Source organism: Chiloscyllium punctatum, chromosome 13 (genome assembly GCF_047496795.1).
Source record: "Chiloscyllium punctatum isolate Juve2018m chromosome 13, sChiPun1.3, whole genome shotgun sequence".
NCBI lineage: Eukaryota > Metazoa > Chordata > Chondrichthyes > Orectolobiformes > Hemiscylliidae > Chiloscyllium > Chiloscyllium punctatum.
In genome coordinates this window covers 92,144,090-92,160,797 of record NC_092751.1, presented here as the reverse complement: position 1 = coordinate 92,160,797, position 16,708 = coordinate 92,144,090, and the positions used below count along the sequence as shown (strand labels likewise).

Sequence of the window (16,708 nt, the reverse complement as noted above, 5' to 3'; positions counted from 1 at the left end):
GTAGGAAGGGTTTAGAGGGATACGGGCCAAATGCTGGCAATTGGGACTATGTCAGAATGGGATATCTGATCAGCATGGATGAGTTGGACCAAAGGGTCTGTTTCAGTGCAATATGACTCTGACTATAGGGCTTTACCCATTCTTTCAGAAGAATTTATGATCTTTCATGTCTCTTTTATCATGTGGAAATTTGAAGTTTCACATCTGTTACATTGTATGGTTTTCCACTATTTATTTGGCATGTCATTTCTTCACAATTACAAACAGATTTGGTCGAAATGAATCTTCCCTTTCGAAATGTAAAGTGGCTGCTGTTTATCTGGCTAATGTCAAGTACTTACTCCCCGAGACAGCTAAATCTATTCCGATTATGGGATATTGTTGTGAGATTAATGGATTTAGAATAGACCAGGTTTACTTCGATCGTGTTTTCTCAAAATGTGACTGTTTGTAACCCAGCAAAACTCCCTAACATTCAAGTAGCTCCCTCTTAAAAGGTAATTAGCATTTCACAAATCCCATCTCTTGTCTCTTCTAATATGTGCGGATAATCGTCCTGCATCTCTGTGGTTAATATGATTTAGTGCCATTTTAATGTCCTCCATCAATCTCGTTTATTTGGAATAAGACTGATTAACAATGATGTTTGTGTGCAATATTCTTGATGACTGTTTAGCAGGAGTAATTATTGGATTTATTAACTACTTTATGTTCATTCTGACTGCTGCATCCTCCAATGTTCTCATTTTATCTTAAACTTCCCTTTTCTTGTTCAGCAAATGGAAGAAATCCATACATTGTGCTTATATCTGCAACTTTGCTCATTGCCAAATTTAACATTTCCCCTCAAGTTACACTTTTTTAATTGTATTTTTTTTTGAAGGTCCAAGTATTGATTTCAGTGTTTACATGTAACTTTCTCCCTGCAGACCTCATCGTTTTTTTTATGTTCATTCCTTGCCTTGGTGCTAAATTGCTTTGCTGAGGAATTTAGGGTGGTGTTGTTTAGCCTAAGTTCATTAACCCTGTCAGAAGTCACCTGAAAACTGAGGGAACCACAAAGGTTTAGCATATAGGACCAGAAATGCTGATATCTTCAATATTTCACAGTAATACCAGCTGAAAGGAGAACATGCTGCTGAAGAACATGACGCTCTTTAAAAGTCAAGCCACAAGTTGGTGCAACTTGTGAAAGAGTTAATGCCACTAAAATTAGCAACAGTGAAGAATGGACAGCTTATTCCCTCTGCTCACATTCCTGTGGCATTGACGAATCGAACAAGGTAACAGAAAATGGAACAAGGTGGTAGAATAATAGAACACAGAGGCCGTAGCGTTCACACCTGAACAGGTCAACACGATGGACATGTTGTCATTAGACGTAATGTCAGATTAGCATCAAAAAAGCAATTGTTTCAGAAATATTGGAGTAACAGTATGTTTATTCGACAATGTTCAATTTCCTACCCAATCAATTAACAGCATTATGAAGAATGTATACATTACACAGAAGGGAGAAAGTGAGGTCTGCAGACGCTGGAGATCCGAGTCGTGAGTGTATTGCTTGTAAAGCACAGCAGGTCAGGCAGCATTCAAGGAGCAAGAGAAAATTCCTGATGAAGGGCTCCGGCCCAAAATGTCGATTCTGCTGCTCCTCAGATGCTGCCTGACCTGCTGTGCTTTTCCAGCAACACACTTTCAACTCTATATTACACATAACACAACTGCCCATGTGTCCTTCAGATCTTTCCAATTCAGGGACCCAAGGTGAATGCATCAACGTGAAGATCTTCTACACTGTGCGCTGTGTTGAAGCCACACTGCCCATGTGTTTATGTTGAACAATGTGGAAGGAATGCCATTTCACTCTGGTTCCATTGTTCTGACACTCAGTGGGTCACTGTCTCCTCCGCAGTTGGGATTTTCAACCTCATTCGAAATGCTAAAGCATCAGTTTGATTCCATGAAGTCTGTGGTATTTCCAGAGCTTGGGTTCATGAAATTGCAGGCTCATCATTGCCCTGATTTTCGTGCTCCTAATGTAAATTGTTGCAAAATCATGATTGCGCAGCAGCTCAACTCCCTAAGCAGTGCTCCACGTAATTGCCAAGCCTCACTGGGAGCCCTAGGCTTTGTGATGAAATTCATTTGAGGATCAGCCATACAAAAGGGCCTGGCACAAACAAACAGGAATTGCAGTCACAGCCGGAGAGTGTTTAATTTTTGGCTAGGAGTTGCATCAGAAAGAAATAAAACTCAATTTGCCAGCCCTGTCATTGTGATCTTGATGAATTGAAAATTCAATCAAAATAGTTATTAAAATAAATTATTTCTTTAATCGGGCACCTGTTGGTTATTAATTGATTCCAATGTGCTTTAGGTAGGAATTGATATCGCTGTTGATTAATAGACCTTTGTTTTTGTGTTCTTGAATGAAGCAATTTCTAGCCCAAGCAACCAGCTTTCACAAAGCACACATTAACATGTCAGAAATGATAACTTCTGCAGTGGTTCCCTACACAATTTCAATCCGGTTTGATGCTATTTTGAACAAAGCAAGAAGGTTTCAGTCCTCTCTGAGGATTGTGCTGAGTTAGTTGGTGCCAGTTAAAGAGAAAACTCTTCCTGAATAACAAAAAGAAGAAAATTAGCCTTAGTTTCAGTTTCTGACTGGAATGTGTGCATGCATGGATTGTTGCTGAAGGTGGGATCATTACAATATGAGATCTCCTGGTGTCCCAGATTTGTGTTCGATTTTTATCGATGCATAATTCAAAATATTGGGACAGTTGGATTTTTTTTAACCTGAAACAGCAGCACTTCAGTGGGCTGAAAGGCCTCCCTCTATCATGAATGCTGCTGAAGCAAAACAGCCTGCTGATATTCAACATGAAGAAAGCCCCCCTTGGGTGAAGTGTTGGAAATGTAATCCGGCATCAATTAGCATCTTCTGGGATTATAGGGGGAGCAAACTGGGAAAGAAATCGCCACGTAGAGCATCAAGAAATTCTGGCATTGCTCTGCAGCTCCACTGATACCAACCAGCACAATCACATCAGTTCAAATACCATCTGCCTGGCAACAAAGACACAAGACACTTTTTTATATCATTGGGTAAATAATGGATCTATTATAACACATTCTGTTTCATACCCAATCAGCAGGGAAGATCTCCTCCACATGCAGCATCCATTGAAATTGTAAGTTTCTTTCTAAAGAACACATTTGCAACTTCACTACATGTTGTGCATGGAAGAAATCTTCCCTGCTGATATCACAATGGGAGTGTAAAGGAAATTTTCTTCCCTATTCAGAGCTTCTATGCTTTGTGGTTTCATTTATACTATGATTCTGCAGTAAGTCCATGCACCTATCAGCCCACATCATCACTGACCTACTCTGTCTTCCCGTACCTCAATACACTCTGTATAAAATTGTTCTACTAGTCTGAATACTTTCAGAGTGTTAATAAGAGGTACTGGTAGTTATGGAGATGCATTGGTGATCATCCTCCAAAATGCTGGAATGGCCCCTACAGTTTGGAAGCGAATGACACCTCATTATTTAAGAAGGGAGAGAGAGAGAGAGAGAGAGAGAAACCTGGGAACAACAGACCTATTAGATTTACATCAGCACCAGGAAAATTAGATTAGATTAGATTAGCTTACTTACAGTGTGGAAACAGGCCCTTCGGCCCAACAAGTCCACACCGCCCTGCCGAAGCGCAACCCACCCATACCCCTACATTTACCCCTTACCTAACACTATGGGCAATTTAGCATGGCCAATTCACCTGACCGGCACATCTTTAGACTGTGGGAGGAAACCGGAGCACCCGGAGGAAACCCACGCAGACACAGGGAGAACGTGCAAACTCCAAATTGTTGGAATCTATTACAAAACATGTGATAAATGGGCAGCTGGATAACAATCAGCTGATTGGGTACAATCAGCATAGACTTGCAAATGGAAAATTGTGTTTGATGAATCTGTTGGGAGTTTTTTAAGGATATGACCAACAGAATTCATAAACATGATGTAGAGGAGCCGTTGTTGGACTGGGGTGGACAAAGTTAAAAATCACATGACATCAGGTTATATCCAGGTCCAACAGATTTATTTGAAATCACAAGCTTTCGGAGTGCTGCTCCTTCATCAGGTGAAGTTGATAAGGTATTGAGGAATCAACAGTTAAAAGGCTCCATTTTATAAGTCTCTACTTTGCAATAATGATCTGCCTGACAATTTCAAAATGGCAGCTATAGTCCCAGTAACTGTGAGAACATGAATTGCAAGAATGCAGCAGTCTCTGCACAACCTTGGAAATGTTTCTGTATACACCTCTTCCCAGTGCTATGATTAGGCTGATCAATAGAGCGTTGTTAAGCGGCTTGCTTTATCTACTCTTATGCATGAGAATGGCTTCAGATGTAGAAACATTTAAATCAATAGCTTTGTTTTGACTGATGTGAACAAGACTAGATGTATTGATTATCAACTTTTGAATTCTGAGAACTTAACTAGAGGTAGAAACCTTACATTGTGTGGGAACTGAAACCTGTGAAATACATAAGGGCTATAAAATATGCTGCCTTTTTGCTAGAAATCAGAGATCTGTCATTTGTCCATCCAGAGATCGATACCATAGATCTCTCGCTGGCTTAATCGAAATAAAGTGTTTGTTCACATTTAAACTTCTGGGTGGTCCGAGACTTTTCGAGTCAACAAAGTCAGTTAGCAACATTAAAGCACCCTGGATGAGGAGGTAATGTACTGGCATGGAAAAGGGATTGGCTCACAGACAGGAAACAGAGTGTGGACATGAATGGATCAGTCTCACAGTGGCCAGCTATGGCTAGTGGGGTACTGCCAGGATCTGTACTTGGGCCCCAGTTGATCACAACATACATCAGTGATTTGGATGTGAGGACCAAATGTATTATTTCCAAATTTGTGGATGGCACAAAGCTAGGTGGAAATGTGATGAAGATATACAGTGGCTTCAAGAGGATTTAGACATATTTACAATGTGGGCAAGAACATGGAAGGTGGAATGTAATGTGGAAAAAAATGTGAGACATCCACCTAGGTATGAAGAAGGAATGTACAGTGTATTTCTTAAATGGTACAAGGTTAGAAAGTTGAATGTACAAAGGGACCTGCATATCCTTGTCATTAAGCCACTGAAGACTAACATACGAGTGCAGCAGGCAACTTTACTTTAACCTTTATCGCAAGATGATTTGATACAGGAGGAGGAATGTCTTGCTTAATTTTGATTAAATCTTGGTTAGACCTCATCTGGAGTCTTATGATTTTAGTATACGGACGTTTATTGCCAATGAGGGTCCGCAACAAAGGTTCGTGACCATTTCCAGGAGTGCCCTTATTAAGGGTCATGTGGATGGTTTTTACTGAGAGGATTGTGAATCTTCAGAACTTTCTATCCGAGAGGGTGATAGATGCTCAATCATTGAGTTTGTTTAAGGTCAAGATTGACAGCTTTCTAACTACCAGTCAGAGACAAAAAAAACTATAGATGCTTGATTCCAAAGTAGACAAGCATGAGGCTGGAAGAAGACAGCAAGGCAGACAGGTGGGGAAGTCGATCTTTCAGGTATAACCCTTCTTCAGGAATGGGCGTAGGGGTAAGGGGAGCTGCAGATAAAGAGAGTGAGTTTCTACTTGCTGCTCAATACTCCTGTAACCTTCTCCATTTCTATAATCCCATATAAATATCATAGAAAAACAGAACCCTGACAGTGTCGAAACAGGTCACTTGGCCCATCTCTATGCTACCTTTTGTACTCTATGCTACTTTCTCCCCACCCCCACCGTCCTCTAGCTTATCTCTCCACGCTTCAGGCTCACTGCCTTTATTCCTGATGAAGGGCTTTTGCCCGAAACGTCGATTTCGAAGCTACTTGGATGCTGCCTGAACTGCTGTGCTCTTCCAGCACCACTAATCCAGAACTTGGCCCATCAAGTCCACACCGATCCTCCAAAGAGCATCCACCCCACTATGCTGCATTTATAACTGCTAATCCACCTAGCCTGCACATGGGCAATTTAGCATGGCCAATTCGCCTAACCTGCACATCTTTGGATTGTGGGAGGAAACCCAAACAGACAGGGGGAGAAGATACAAACTCCCAACAGACAGTCATGGAATCAAACCCAGGTCCCTGGCACTGGGAGGCAGCAGTGCTAACCACTGAGCCACCATACTGCCCTTGGCTCTTTTTCTTTGGGGTAAAGCCTTCAAATCTGAATTTTACTCTACAGAACTCCCTCACAAATCTTGATGGCTACTCCAACTCTTTCTGCATTTAAAAACCTCCTTAAACACATCCGTTCAACAGAGTTTTTGAAATTTTCCCTGATCTCATCATATCTAGTTCATTTCCATCATGCCAATTTACAGAGAGCCCCTAGGAGTTTGTTTTCTCTCTGTTAGAGGTGTTACATAATGCAAATTGGAGTCCAACAGCTTAAACACCATTTCTCTCAATTTAGCATATGCATCTTAAATTCAAATTTTATCACAGCAACTACCGATTTAGCAAATATTATTACAGATGTGAAAATTTTAAACTTGCACAGAATCACATTAGACATTATACCTCATAACCTATTTGCATTCCCTTTAAATGTTATCTAGGTCAGTGACACATTTATGTATTGAGAACAAGTTCACAAAAGCAGCAATACTTGAGCTGAAGTACTTTTGTGTCATTTGAGACACGTCTCATAATTTAGAATATTAACAACCTGACATCTGTTCATCCCGCCTGTCTATGAAACCTTATGTTTTGGTTACGTTGTGTGCGAACTTTCCTATTATAAATTCCTACATCAACACTAATAATGAAAACTGTCCATGTAAATCTGTTCTGCACTAATTACACTCTCCTCCCAGTCGTGCCTCAGCAATGCGTCTTTGTCCTGGGCTGCAGGGAAACTTTTATGCTCCAACCAACTCTCTCCCTCTGTTTTCCAAGTCTTACCATCTGACCTCTAAGTAATGTCAAATTGAGATGGTTTACAAAAATAGGGAACAGAATTGCTGCCGCAGTTCTCCTCCTTTGGATTGGCTGAAACTCTCGAGAAATGTTATCCAGAACCATTCACTATTTCTTTGCATTTTCTGTAGGACGTTGGCTGATCCTCCAATGAACAAAAGTGGGAGTTTGGTGAATCCCAATGGGGACTCCACCCCACCCCTGTTGAGAACAGAATGAGTGATTATTAGCATGAAAATTGAAGTATTTTTTCAAATTTCATTCAAATCAATTCAATCCTCTAAGCCTCTTTCAATTATATCAGCACTTTCCCATAGGCGATGGACTGTGGCACTGAAGATCTACTAGATTCTATTAAGGACTCATCTTTCCCTATTGCCCTTTTCCTTCCCTCTCCTTCTTCTCTTCCTGTTTCACGTGCTTAATTCAGGACCAAAAGGCTGAGTAGACTATTTGCCCTTGAACTTTCTCCAATATTACATTGGCCAGCAAGAACCAAAAACTGCACCTTATAGAGCACATTTAACATAATGAAAAATCTCAAAGCACCTCAAAAGAACATGACAAAACAAAGCATGAGCCTTAAGTACACAAAGAAATGCATCAGAATAGTGTGCTGACCTAGATTTTTGTTTCTAACTTCTGTAAGCACCAACCCCTTCTGCTGACTACACGTTTGCTATGACATGGCTGAGAGCCGTAACTCAATGTAAGGAGGATTCTGCGTACAAGTCAGCATTGCTATCCAAGGGTTGGCTTGCTTTGTTGGCTGGACAGCTAATTTGCAACACAGACTGACGCCAACAGTTGGGTTCAATTCCCATGCCAGTTAAGGGTTCCATAGAAGATCCTCCTTCTCACCTTCTTCCCTAAAGTCTGGTGACTCCCAGGCTAAACCACCACCAGCTGCCTCTCTTTAATGAGAGAGCAGCCATAAGGTCTGGTAAGACTCTGGTGATTTTACCTAAAATTTCAAAGTGCACTGGGGGTCCGGCAGGCTGGACCAGATGATTTTGACCATTTCTTGATGCTTTTTAAGATAAATAGTTTCGTACTTTCCGACGTCACAGAGTGACACTTCAATTAAAAACCATTCGTAAAATATCAGACAGAGGGTAGTGTCAGAGTTTGCTTTTCAGATGGAGGCCTGTGACAAAGGTCAGAGCTGGGCCCACTGCTTTGCTTCATTTATATAAATAACTTGGTTGTGAATATGGGAGGCATAGTTATTAAGTTTGCAGATGACACCAAAATAGATGGGGTGCTGGACAGTGAGAAAGATTATCTCAGAGTACAATACAATCTTGATCAGATGGGCCAATGGGCTGAGGAGTGGCAGATGTAGTTTAATTTCGATAAATGTGAGGTGTTGCGTTTTGGTAAGGCAAATCAGGGAAGAACTTATACACTTAATGATAGGGCCCTTGGGAGTGTTACTGACCAAAGAGACCTAGGGGCGCAGGTGCATAGTTCCCTGAAAGTGGAGTTGCTGGGGGTACACAGGATGGTGAAGAAGGCATTTGGCATGCTTGCCTTCATTGGTCAGAACACTGAGTATTGGAGTTGGGATGTCATGCTGCAGCTGTGCAGGACATTGGTGAGGCCACTTTTAGAAAACTGGGAAAAATTTTAAAAAGTGGGTAACTTTTTCACACAGAGGGTGGTGCATGTTTGGAATGACTGGCAGAGGCTGGTAAAATGACATTGAAAAGGCAATTGGATGGGTATACGAATAGGAAGGGTTCAGAGGGATATGGTCCAAATGCTAGCAAATGGGATTAGATCAAGTTAGTATATCTGCTTAGTGCAGACGAGTTGGAACAAAAGGTCTGTTTCCGTGTTGTATGACTCTATTTACAGGGGACCATATTCTTTTCCTTCAGTCATTGGATGTGGGCATCACCATCCTTATTTAGCTGTAAAGTGAGTGACTTGCTTGGCCATTAGCACAGGGTAGTTAAGAGTCACATTGCTGTGGGTTTGGAGTCACGTGTAGGCCATTCCAGGTAAGGGCAGCAGGTTTATTCCTAAAAGCAGTAGAAAGTGAGGACTGCAGATTCTGGATTCCTGATGAAGGGCTTATGCCTGAAACGTCAATTCTCCTGCTCCTTGGATGCTGCCTAACCTGCTGTACTTTTCCAGCACTACACTCTTGACTCTACTCCTAGTAAATTAGTTTGACAACATCATTTCCAGTTGCCATGGTCAACTAACTTTCAATTCCAGATTTATTGATTGAATTGAATGGGATTTGAATGCATATTTCCAGAAAGTAACCTGGGTCCTTGGATTACCACTGGCAGCCTACTCTGAAGTTGTCAAAGCTAAAATATAAATGTAAAGTCTACGCCTCTACCTCTCTCTCTCTCTCTCTCTTTGCATTTCCACCCAATGTCAGTGATAGATGGTTCCATATTAGATATCAGACAGATACAAAGAAGCCACCCCCAATCTCACAGGGCCACTTTCACAACTTTGATTTAATGCCAAGTTTTGAATAGTTTTGGTCATCAAAACTAGCTTCAGTGTGAATTGGACTGACATTACACATACGTAATCACATCAATTAAAACCATTGCGGCTGGAAGAAGTCTTTCATTATATTTTTAAACCCCAATCATAATCACCAGCCAATATGCATCCCCATTTTAAATTCAAAGCATGTAATGAGAATGCATTTTTAAACACAGGAATTGAGGTTTGTAAAATTGATGTCTTGCTTCATCAAGATGAAAATATATTAAGCATACAGTTTTGATTTTCAATCTGGTCAATCGCCTGAAGATAGTCACTACCGAATGATAGAAGCAACATGTAAAAATCATCTCATATTCACTATCAATTTATATGCTTTGCATGAGAAAGCAATAATTCTTTATCCCCACAATAAAATCACTGCAGTGAAGCACAAATACTACAAGGACTGCAGCAAGATTCCATTGTTTTGCAATGACAGTCCCAGGTATGAGTACAGAATAACCTTAGTCAGTCAGGTTAGCATCAGTGATCAAAACCAGAAAGGTTTTTATTCAGCTGATGGAACTGAAAGCAAGATAAACTGCCCTTTAAAATAAGAAGGAAAAATGACTGTGTTGATGTCCTTGTACTCGTCTTCAAAACAGTTGTCTTATTTGTTCAATGCATAAGTGACATGGGATTTGGACTGAGGAAACCTTGAGAAGATAGCAATAGGATGGCAATCTTGAATGCAAAGCATTTACCATGCAATGCCTGAAGTCAATCACAGCACAACCATGACAAATCCCCGCACCATGAGATTCTTAAAATTCCATGGCTTTATACGTTCTTCTAATTAGTTTCTGTTTGATCTGACAATAGAAGTTTATGGCTATGAAGCTATTGCCTCAAGCAACAAAGGGGTGAATATTGTCTCACCAATTTATGCAGGCAAGAGACACTAATGAGAAACAAGTTCCCCAAGTATGCTAGAGAGAATGGCTGACCTTCTCCACAGGGTATTATATGATACCCACTCCCATTGTTATCCTGCATCTAGTTAATTTTCAGTCACCACACTGTTAACGTGCCATAGAGTTTTCATTGCATGCTTTTAAACTCATTACCATAAATTTTCTGTCAGCAGTTAGAATCTTGCCATAGGTATCTCACTTGAATCCTTTAAAGGCTGCAGTTTTTTTCTTTGTATAAGAGTTTAGCAGTACTGAATTAGGATGAGAGTTTTGCATATCCTTCTGTTCCATTCTTACATGTTGGAATTGTTGATATCACACCATTGTTAACTTACAATTCAACCTGTGCTCACTGACCTATATTAGCTCTTGATGAAGCAAGACATCAATTTTACAAACCTCAATTCCTGTGTTTAAATTTTTCTGTGAACTCAATGCTTCTCACATCTGTAATCTCCTTCAACTCGACAGCCTCTCGAGATTCTAGACCATAATCTCACTTTATCTCTCCCTCCCCGCCTTAGTCAGCCCTAAAAACCTACTTCCTTCAACAAGTTTTTGGTCACATGCCCTTATAGCTCACCAGGTGACTCTGTGTCAAATTGTGTCTGATAATCCTCTAGTGAAGCATCTCAGGACTCTTTACAATGTTAAGATTTCTATACAAATGTGAGTTGCTGTTATATTCTGGAATATATTGTTTCCGAGCCTCCTGGTGTATTGTGGCATGATAGCATGTCACACTCTGTATTCAGTTAGGGTTCTGGCATCTTGCAATACTGTATTCCAGTTGTTTTATATTTTCTCTAGAATATTAGATTATAGGATTGTGGCCTTCCATTGCATTTCTAGAATGCTATATTTAATACATTTTGCCCCCTGCAGGCCATGCATGTGATTCCCACTGGAAGGGTTAAGATATGTCGCAACAAGTGTTGTTCCATCATTGCTGATCTTATTCCCTGGCCAGTTGATGTAATTTACAATTCAACTCGGACAAGGCAGTCAGCATTAAGAAGTCAGGTTCGATCACTCTATCACTTTTAAAAATGTCTTTATGTTTTAATTATACTATCATGGAAGGACTGTCATTCTGAACTTTTTACTTTATCTTTCTAATTTATTACTGTGATTTTATACACCTGAAGGTTTGTAATGCTGGATTTATTAATTTTCTTTTTTTGCCTAAGAATTTGTACTCAGGAATTATCCCCAGATAACTAAGATGGCACTGTAAGTGGTGAATTGTAAACTTTTCACTGCACTCATGTGAGTACATGGGACCATAAAGCTAATTCCTTCATTATGTTGGCTCCATTGAAATCATTGAAGCATTAACTGTGACTGTTCACTTCTCCATCAACTGAGCCGCTTTCACATTCTGATATCCTTCTGAATGTAACTGGGTCATCATTCTACTTTTTAATCTGTGTAACTTAGAGTCCTGGAGCCATACAGCATGGAAACAGACATTCAGCCCAACTTGTCCATGTCGACCAGATTTCCCAAACTGGTCTCACTTGCCTGCATTTGTCCCATAATCCTTCTACCACTGCTGTCTCACAGCGCCAGAGGCCCAGGTTTGATTCCTGCCTCGGGTGACTGTCTGTGTGGAGTTTGCACATTCTCCCTTTGTCGGCGTGGGTTCCCTCCGGGTGCTCTGGTTTCCTCCCACAGTCCAAAAATGTGCAGGTCAGGTGAATTGGCCATGCTAACTTGCCCATAGTGATAGGTGCATTAGTTAGGGCAAATATATAGGCTCGGTGAATGGGTCTGGGTGGGTTACTCTTCGGAGGGTCGGTGTGGATTTGTTGAGCTGAAGGGCCTGTTTCCATACTGTAGCTAATCTTAAATGTTGTAACTGTATCTGCATCTACCACTTTCTTGGGAAGTTCATTCCATATACAAACCATGTTCTGTGTGAAAAAGTTGCCCCTCAGATCCCTTTTAAATCCTTCCCCTCTCATATTAAAATTATGTTCTCTAGTTTTGAACTCCCCTACCCTGGGAAAAGACCTTTGCTATTTACCTTATTTATGCTCCTGAAGATTTTTCACACCTCTATAAGGTCACCCTTCAATCTCCTACGCTCCAGTGAAAAATAATACCCTCCAGTCCTGGCAACATCTTGATAAACCTTGTCTTAACCCTGTCCAATTTAATAATATCCTTCCTATAGCAGGGTGACCAGAACTGTACACAGTACTCCAAAAGTGGCCTCACCTGACTCAACATTGAGTTCAACAACTTCAGACCATGAATGTTGCCTCCATTTTGATCTTTTAAATTATTTTTACCCCAACTCTCTTTTTGTATTTTCTTTTAATATTTTGTCTTCAGGTGTGGTTTATCTTTGTTCCATTATTAACACCTACTCTCGACCAATGTACTCCCACTCCTTTTGTCTTTTGACCTTTAACCTCCCACTGTACTGACCGTACCTATGTTCCACTTGCCCCTCCTCCTTTATACCTTCTGTCTGAGGAGGTGTGGTGCCAGGTGGGTGAGAGAGGTAGGATTAGTGAAGACAGTCAGTTAACAGAGTCAAAAATAAAGCGCAGGCATGATTTTCTTTAAACTTACAAATGCCAGATGTATATTGGAAAGCAAGTAGCTTCTAAATATAATTCAACATAAAGCTCCTTTGCTTGCATGATGCCCCATGTGATAATGAGTCATGCAATAATAGCAGCAGCGCAAACATTTGCATTCATATAGTGACTTCAGTGTGGGAGAACATCCCAAGGTTTTGATTGTTAGAGAAACACTTGGCATTACATCTGAGGAGTAAAATCTTAGTTAAACATGCAGGTTCAGGACGATTATAAAGGAGAGGGAGATAGAGATGTGTGAAAATTTGCTGAGGGCCTACCAAATTCGAAGGTCTAGATAGTTTAAGACATGCCCCCTGTGATGAGCTAAAGAGGTTGGCGATGCATATTGGAGGAATGCAGAGTCATAGGACGGTTTCAAGGCTGCAGGTGGCAACAAGAGTAGGGAGGACCCTGAAGAGATTGAACCAAGATTTTGGTGGAACCAGAGCCCATTGTAAGTCAGAGTAGTGAGGCAATGGACGGGCAGAACTTCGGATACAGAAAGCAGTTTTGGATGAGGCCAAGTGCAAACAGAATGAAATGTTCAAGGCCAGCCCAGAAAGCATTGGGAATATCACACCTGATGGGAAGATAGGCATGGTCGAGAGTTTCAGCTGGTGTGAACAATGCAAGGAAACAGATGGGGGATATAGACTCATAGTTATACATAGTAAATAGACTGTTCACTACAACTCCTCCAGGCCAACCAGATATCCGAAATTATCTAGTCCCATTGATAGGTTTGGTTCATATCCCTCTAAACCCTTCCTATTCATGTACCCACCCAGATGCCTCTTAAATGTTGTAATTGTACCAGCCTCCACCACTTCCTCTGGCAGCTCATTCCATACACGCACCACTTCCTGTGTGAAAACATTGCCCCTAAGGACCCTTTTAAATCTTTCCCCCTCTCACCTCAAACCCATGCCCTCTAGTTTTGGACTCCCCCTACTCTGGTTAACAGAATTGGAAGCCAAACAGTCTGTCTGTGGTGCTAAGATCCTAAGCTGAGCTGATCTCACAGAGTGTAGCACAGAATATCATTGACTTTGCTATCCTTGGGCGATTCACAATCAATCACTGTTTAGTGACCCGTGCAGGAAAGTGAGGGCATGCAATGAGGTCAATACTGTCCAATCTCATTGTGCTATCTGTTAGTCTGAGTGATCTACCAACACTCAATATCTATGTTCCATTAGAAAATATGGAATTGCATAAATAGTAGCAGCCAGGGCTCGCGTGTATCATCAAACACAGTTCGGAAAGAACCGCAGCAAAAAAAAATAGTTTATTGACTTAAAATCATAAATTGTGCTCTTGTACTGATATTCCTGGCAAAGTAATTGCACCGTGAATCCTTCAAAAGTAGAATTTCTTAATAAATATTGCACAAACGGATTCGACATGCAGTTTTCTCAATGGGGAATATTTATAGCATTGTTCGAAACAAGGACATCCACTCGATCACAATCGATTACAAATCGATGTGCATATCTCCCTGAAAAGCCCAAGTCAATAATACACACTGATTCCAATCTCAATGCTCACACAAAGTAATGCATGAAACAAAAACGTACTGCAAATCGGTGGAATGTGCAAGATTTCCTTGGACAGGATAGTTTTGACTGTTACTGTGAGAATGGGCATAAGGTGGAGAATTCAGGGCGTGCACTCGGAAATAAACTGATCGGTACCGAAAGTTAACAAATGCTGGAGATCACAGCGGATTAGACCGCATCCAAGGAGAGACAGCGAGCTAACGTATCGAGTGTTCATCAGAGCACCTCAGATTGATAATCTCCAGCAGGCCACTGGGACAGCACCTGCAGTCTGTCTCCTGCTGGAGAGCACCCTACAAACTGGCAAGTTGGTTGTAAAACAGAAAGTCCGCCCTCCTTGAAGATAACTCGAGCAATTCGCCAAACGCACAGGACTCACTACCATCCCTCTTTGTGCGCGGGAAAGGCTCTTCTCACAGCTCGCCCAGCTCACTCTACAGAGCTCACAGCTCGCCCAGCTCTCTCTGCAGAGAGCTCACATCACCGCTGTGCAAATACACATGTTTAAAGTTTTTTTTCACGAAATACAACAAAGCAGGTCGATTATTTTTCGAAGCAAGTTGCTGTTTGATAAGCAATGTGAGGTTGAATTGCTCAATTATCGCTCAGGTATTTAAAAACAAAACCCCAGCCTGCCTTGTGCACAGTTCAGTTCGTGGGTGAAATGTTTCCCATATCTTACAGTGTTGTTACCCACGGCTCTCCAGAATTACCATTGAAAAATCAACATTTTTTCGCGTAGAATTCGAGATAAAACCCACCGCATCGTGACGGCCAGGAGGGAGATTGAAGACCGGAATTGCTGGAAAAACTCAGCAGGTCTTGCAGCGTGTGAGATGAGAAGCCAGAGTTAGTGTTTCGAGTCGAGTGACCCTTGCTCAAAAAATAATGGGGGCGCCAGGGTAAATCCTTCCAGTGAAACAATGGGGGGGGAGATGCTTGGCTTTGGGAGTGCTGGGTGTTTTCAGTAATTCTCAAACGGAAACCTCAATCTCCTTGCAAGCAAAAGTGAGGGTCCCTGCATTCCCAGGTGCAGGGCCAATATAACGAGGACTAATTGGGGATGGGGAGTCAGATAGGATGAGCTCACTGTCCCCAAACCCCAGTGCATTCTGCAGCCTCGGTTCTGATCACAGTCAGGCTGCGACCCTGCATTTCAGCTTCTCTATTGTCTCCTGTAACATGGGCGGAGGCTGCTGGAGCAGGAGGGATGGACTCAACGCCCTGTTGTTAAATCTCCTGCTCTGCCTGAATGGTGTCTGGCGGGGGGCTAAAACCCAGGTCCTTTCTCTGCCCAATGGTGCTGCAATTTACAGCACACTGAGCAGTGATGGACGCCGCAGAGAGAGATAAAAAAAACCCGAGTGCATTATTGAACGCGAACGAATATCTACCGCAATTCCGAGTGTTCATTTGCAATTTGCATTCTTTTAAAAATAAACAAAATCGCCCAAATAACACACATTCATTGAAATATCATGCATTTTTTTAGTCCTAACCCCCGCTTGGCTCCGGAATTGCAAATTACACATCATTTATCTCAAACTGACAGTGGTGCAAGAGAGAACAGTTCGCGTTTTTTTGAACAATATAAAGAATGACTGATTGCTGGTACTTACCAGGAGTCGAGTGTATGTGTGTGCTTTGATGGGGAAGGACTGGCGGTGACTTGCTGAGCTCTGGAAGGAGAGAGTCAATGAGAGGAAGAGACTGTGAGAGTGTGAAATAGAACGAGAGACGGAGAGCTGGTTGCCTAGGAGATGTTGTCAGCGTTATTTTCTCCTCAGACTTGGTGTGTTGAAGCTACCTGTGAGCTCGACATTACTGACGTTAACAGAGGAAAGGTCAACCTTCAGATCTGACCTCTTTACTCCATTAGGGAGGACAGAGAGGCTTTGGGAAGCTCCAAATACCATCCTAATTAAACACCAACTCCACCCCACTTAGTATTCAGGGAATGTAAAGGTGAGAGTTTTCTATTACAATGGTAATGTAGGTCTGCTTCTTTCTATTTCAAGGCACCATTATGTAACGTAGGATGCATTGGTTTTGTAAGCATGGAGAGCAGTGAATGTTGTGGTGCAGTGGACTCTGGACTATAG

General features: G+C 41.6%; 1 protein-coding gene across 1 annotated transcript in view; it reads right to left on the bottom strand.

Annotated features, from left to right (window-relative positions):
* The window catches only part of caly (calcyon neuron-specific vesicular protein), a 50,454-nt gene extending 34,004 nt beyond the window's left edge, over nucleotides 1-16,450 (bottom strand). The window contains exon 1 of the mRNA XM_072583239.1: nucleotides 16,226-16,450. The gene's annotated coding sequence lies outside the window, so the exon portion shown is untranslated. The remainder of the gene's footprint in view (nucleotides 1-16,225) is intronic.
* Between the last annotated feature and the right edge of the window lie 258 nt (nucleotides 16,451-16,708).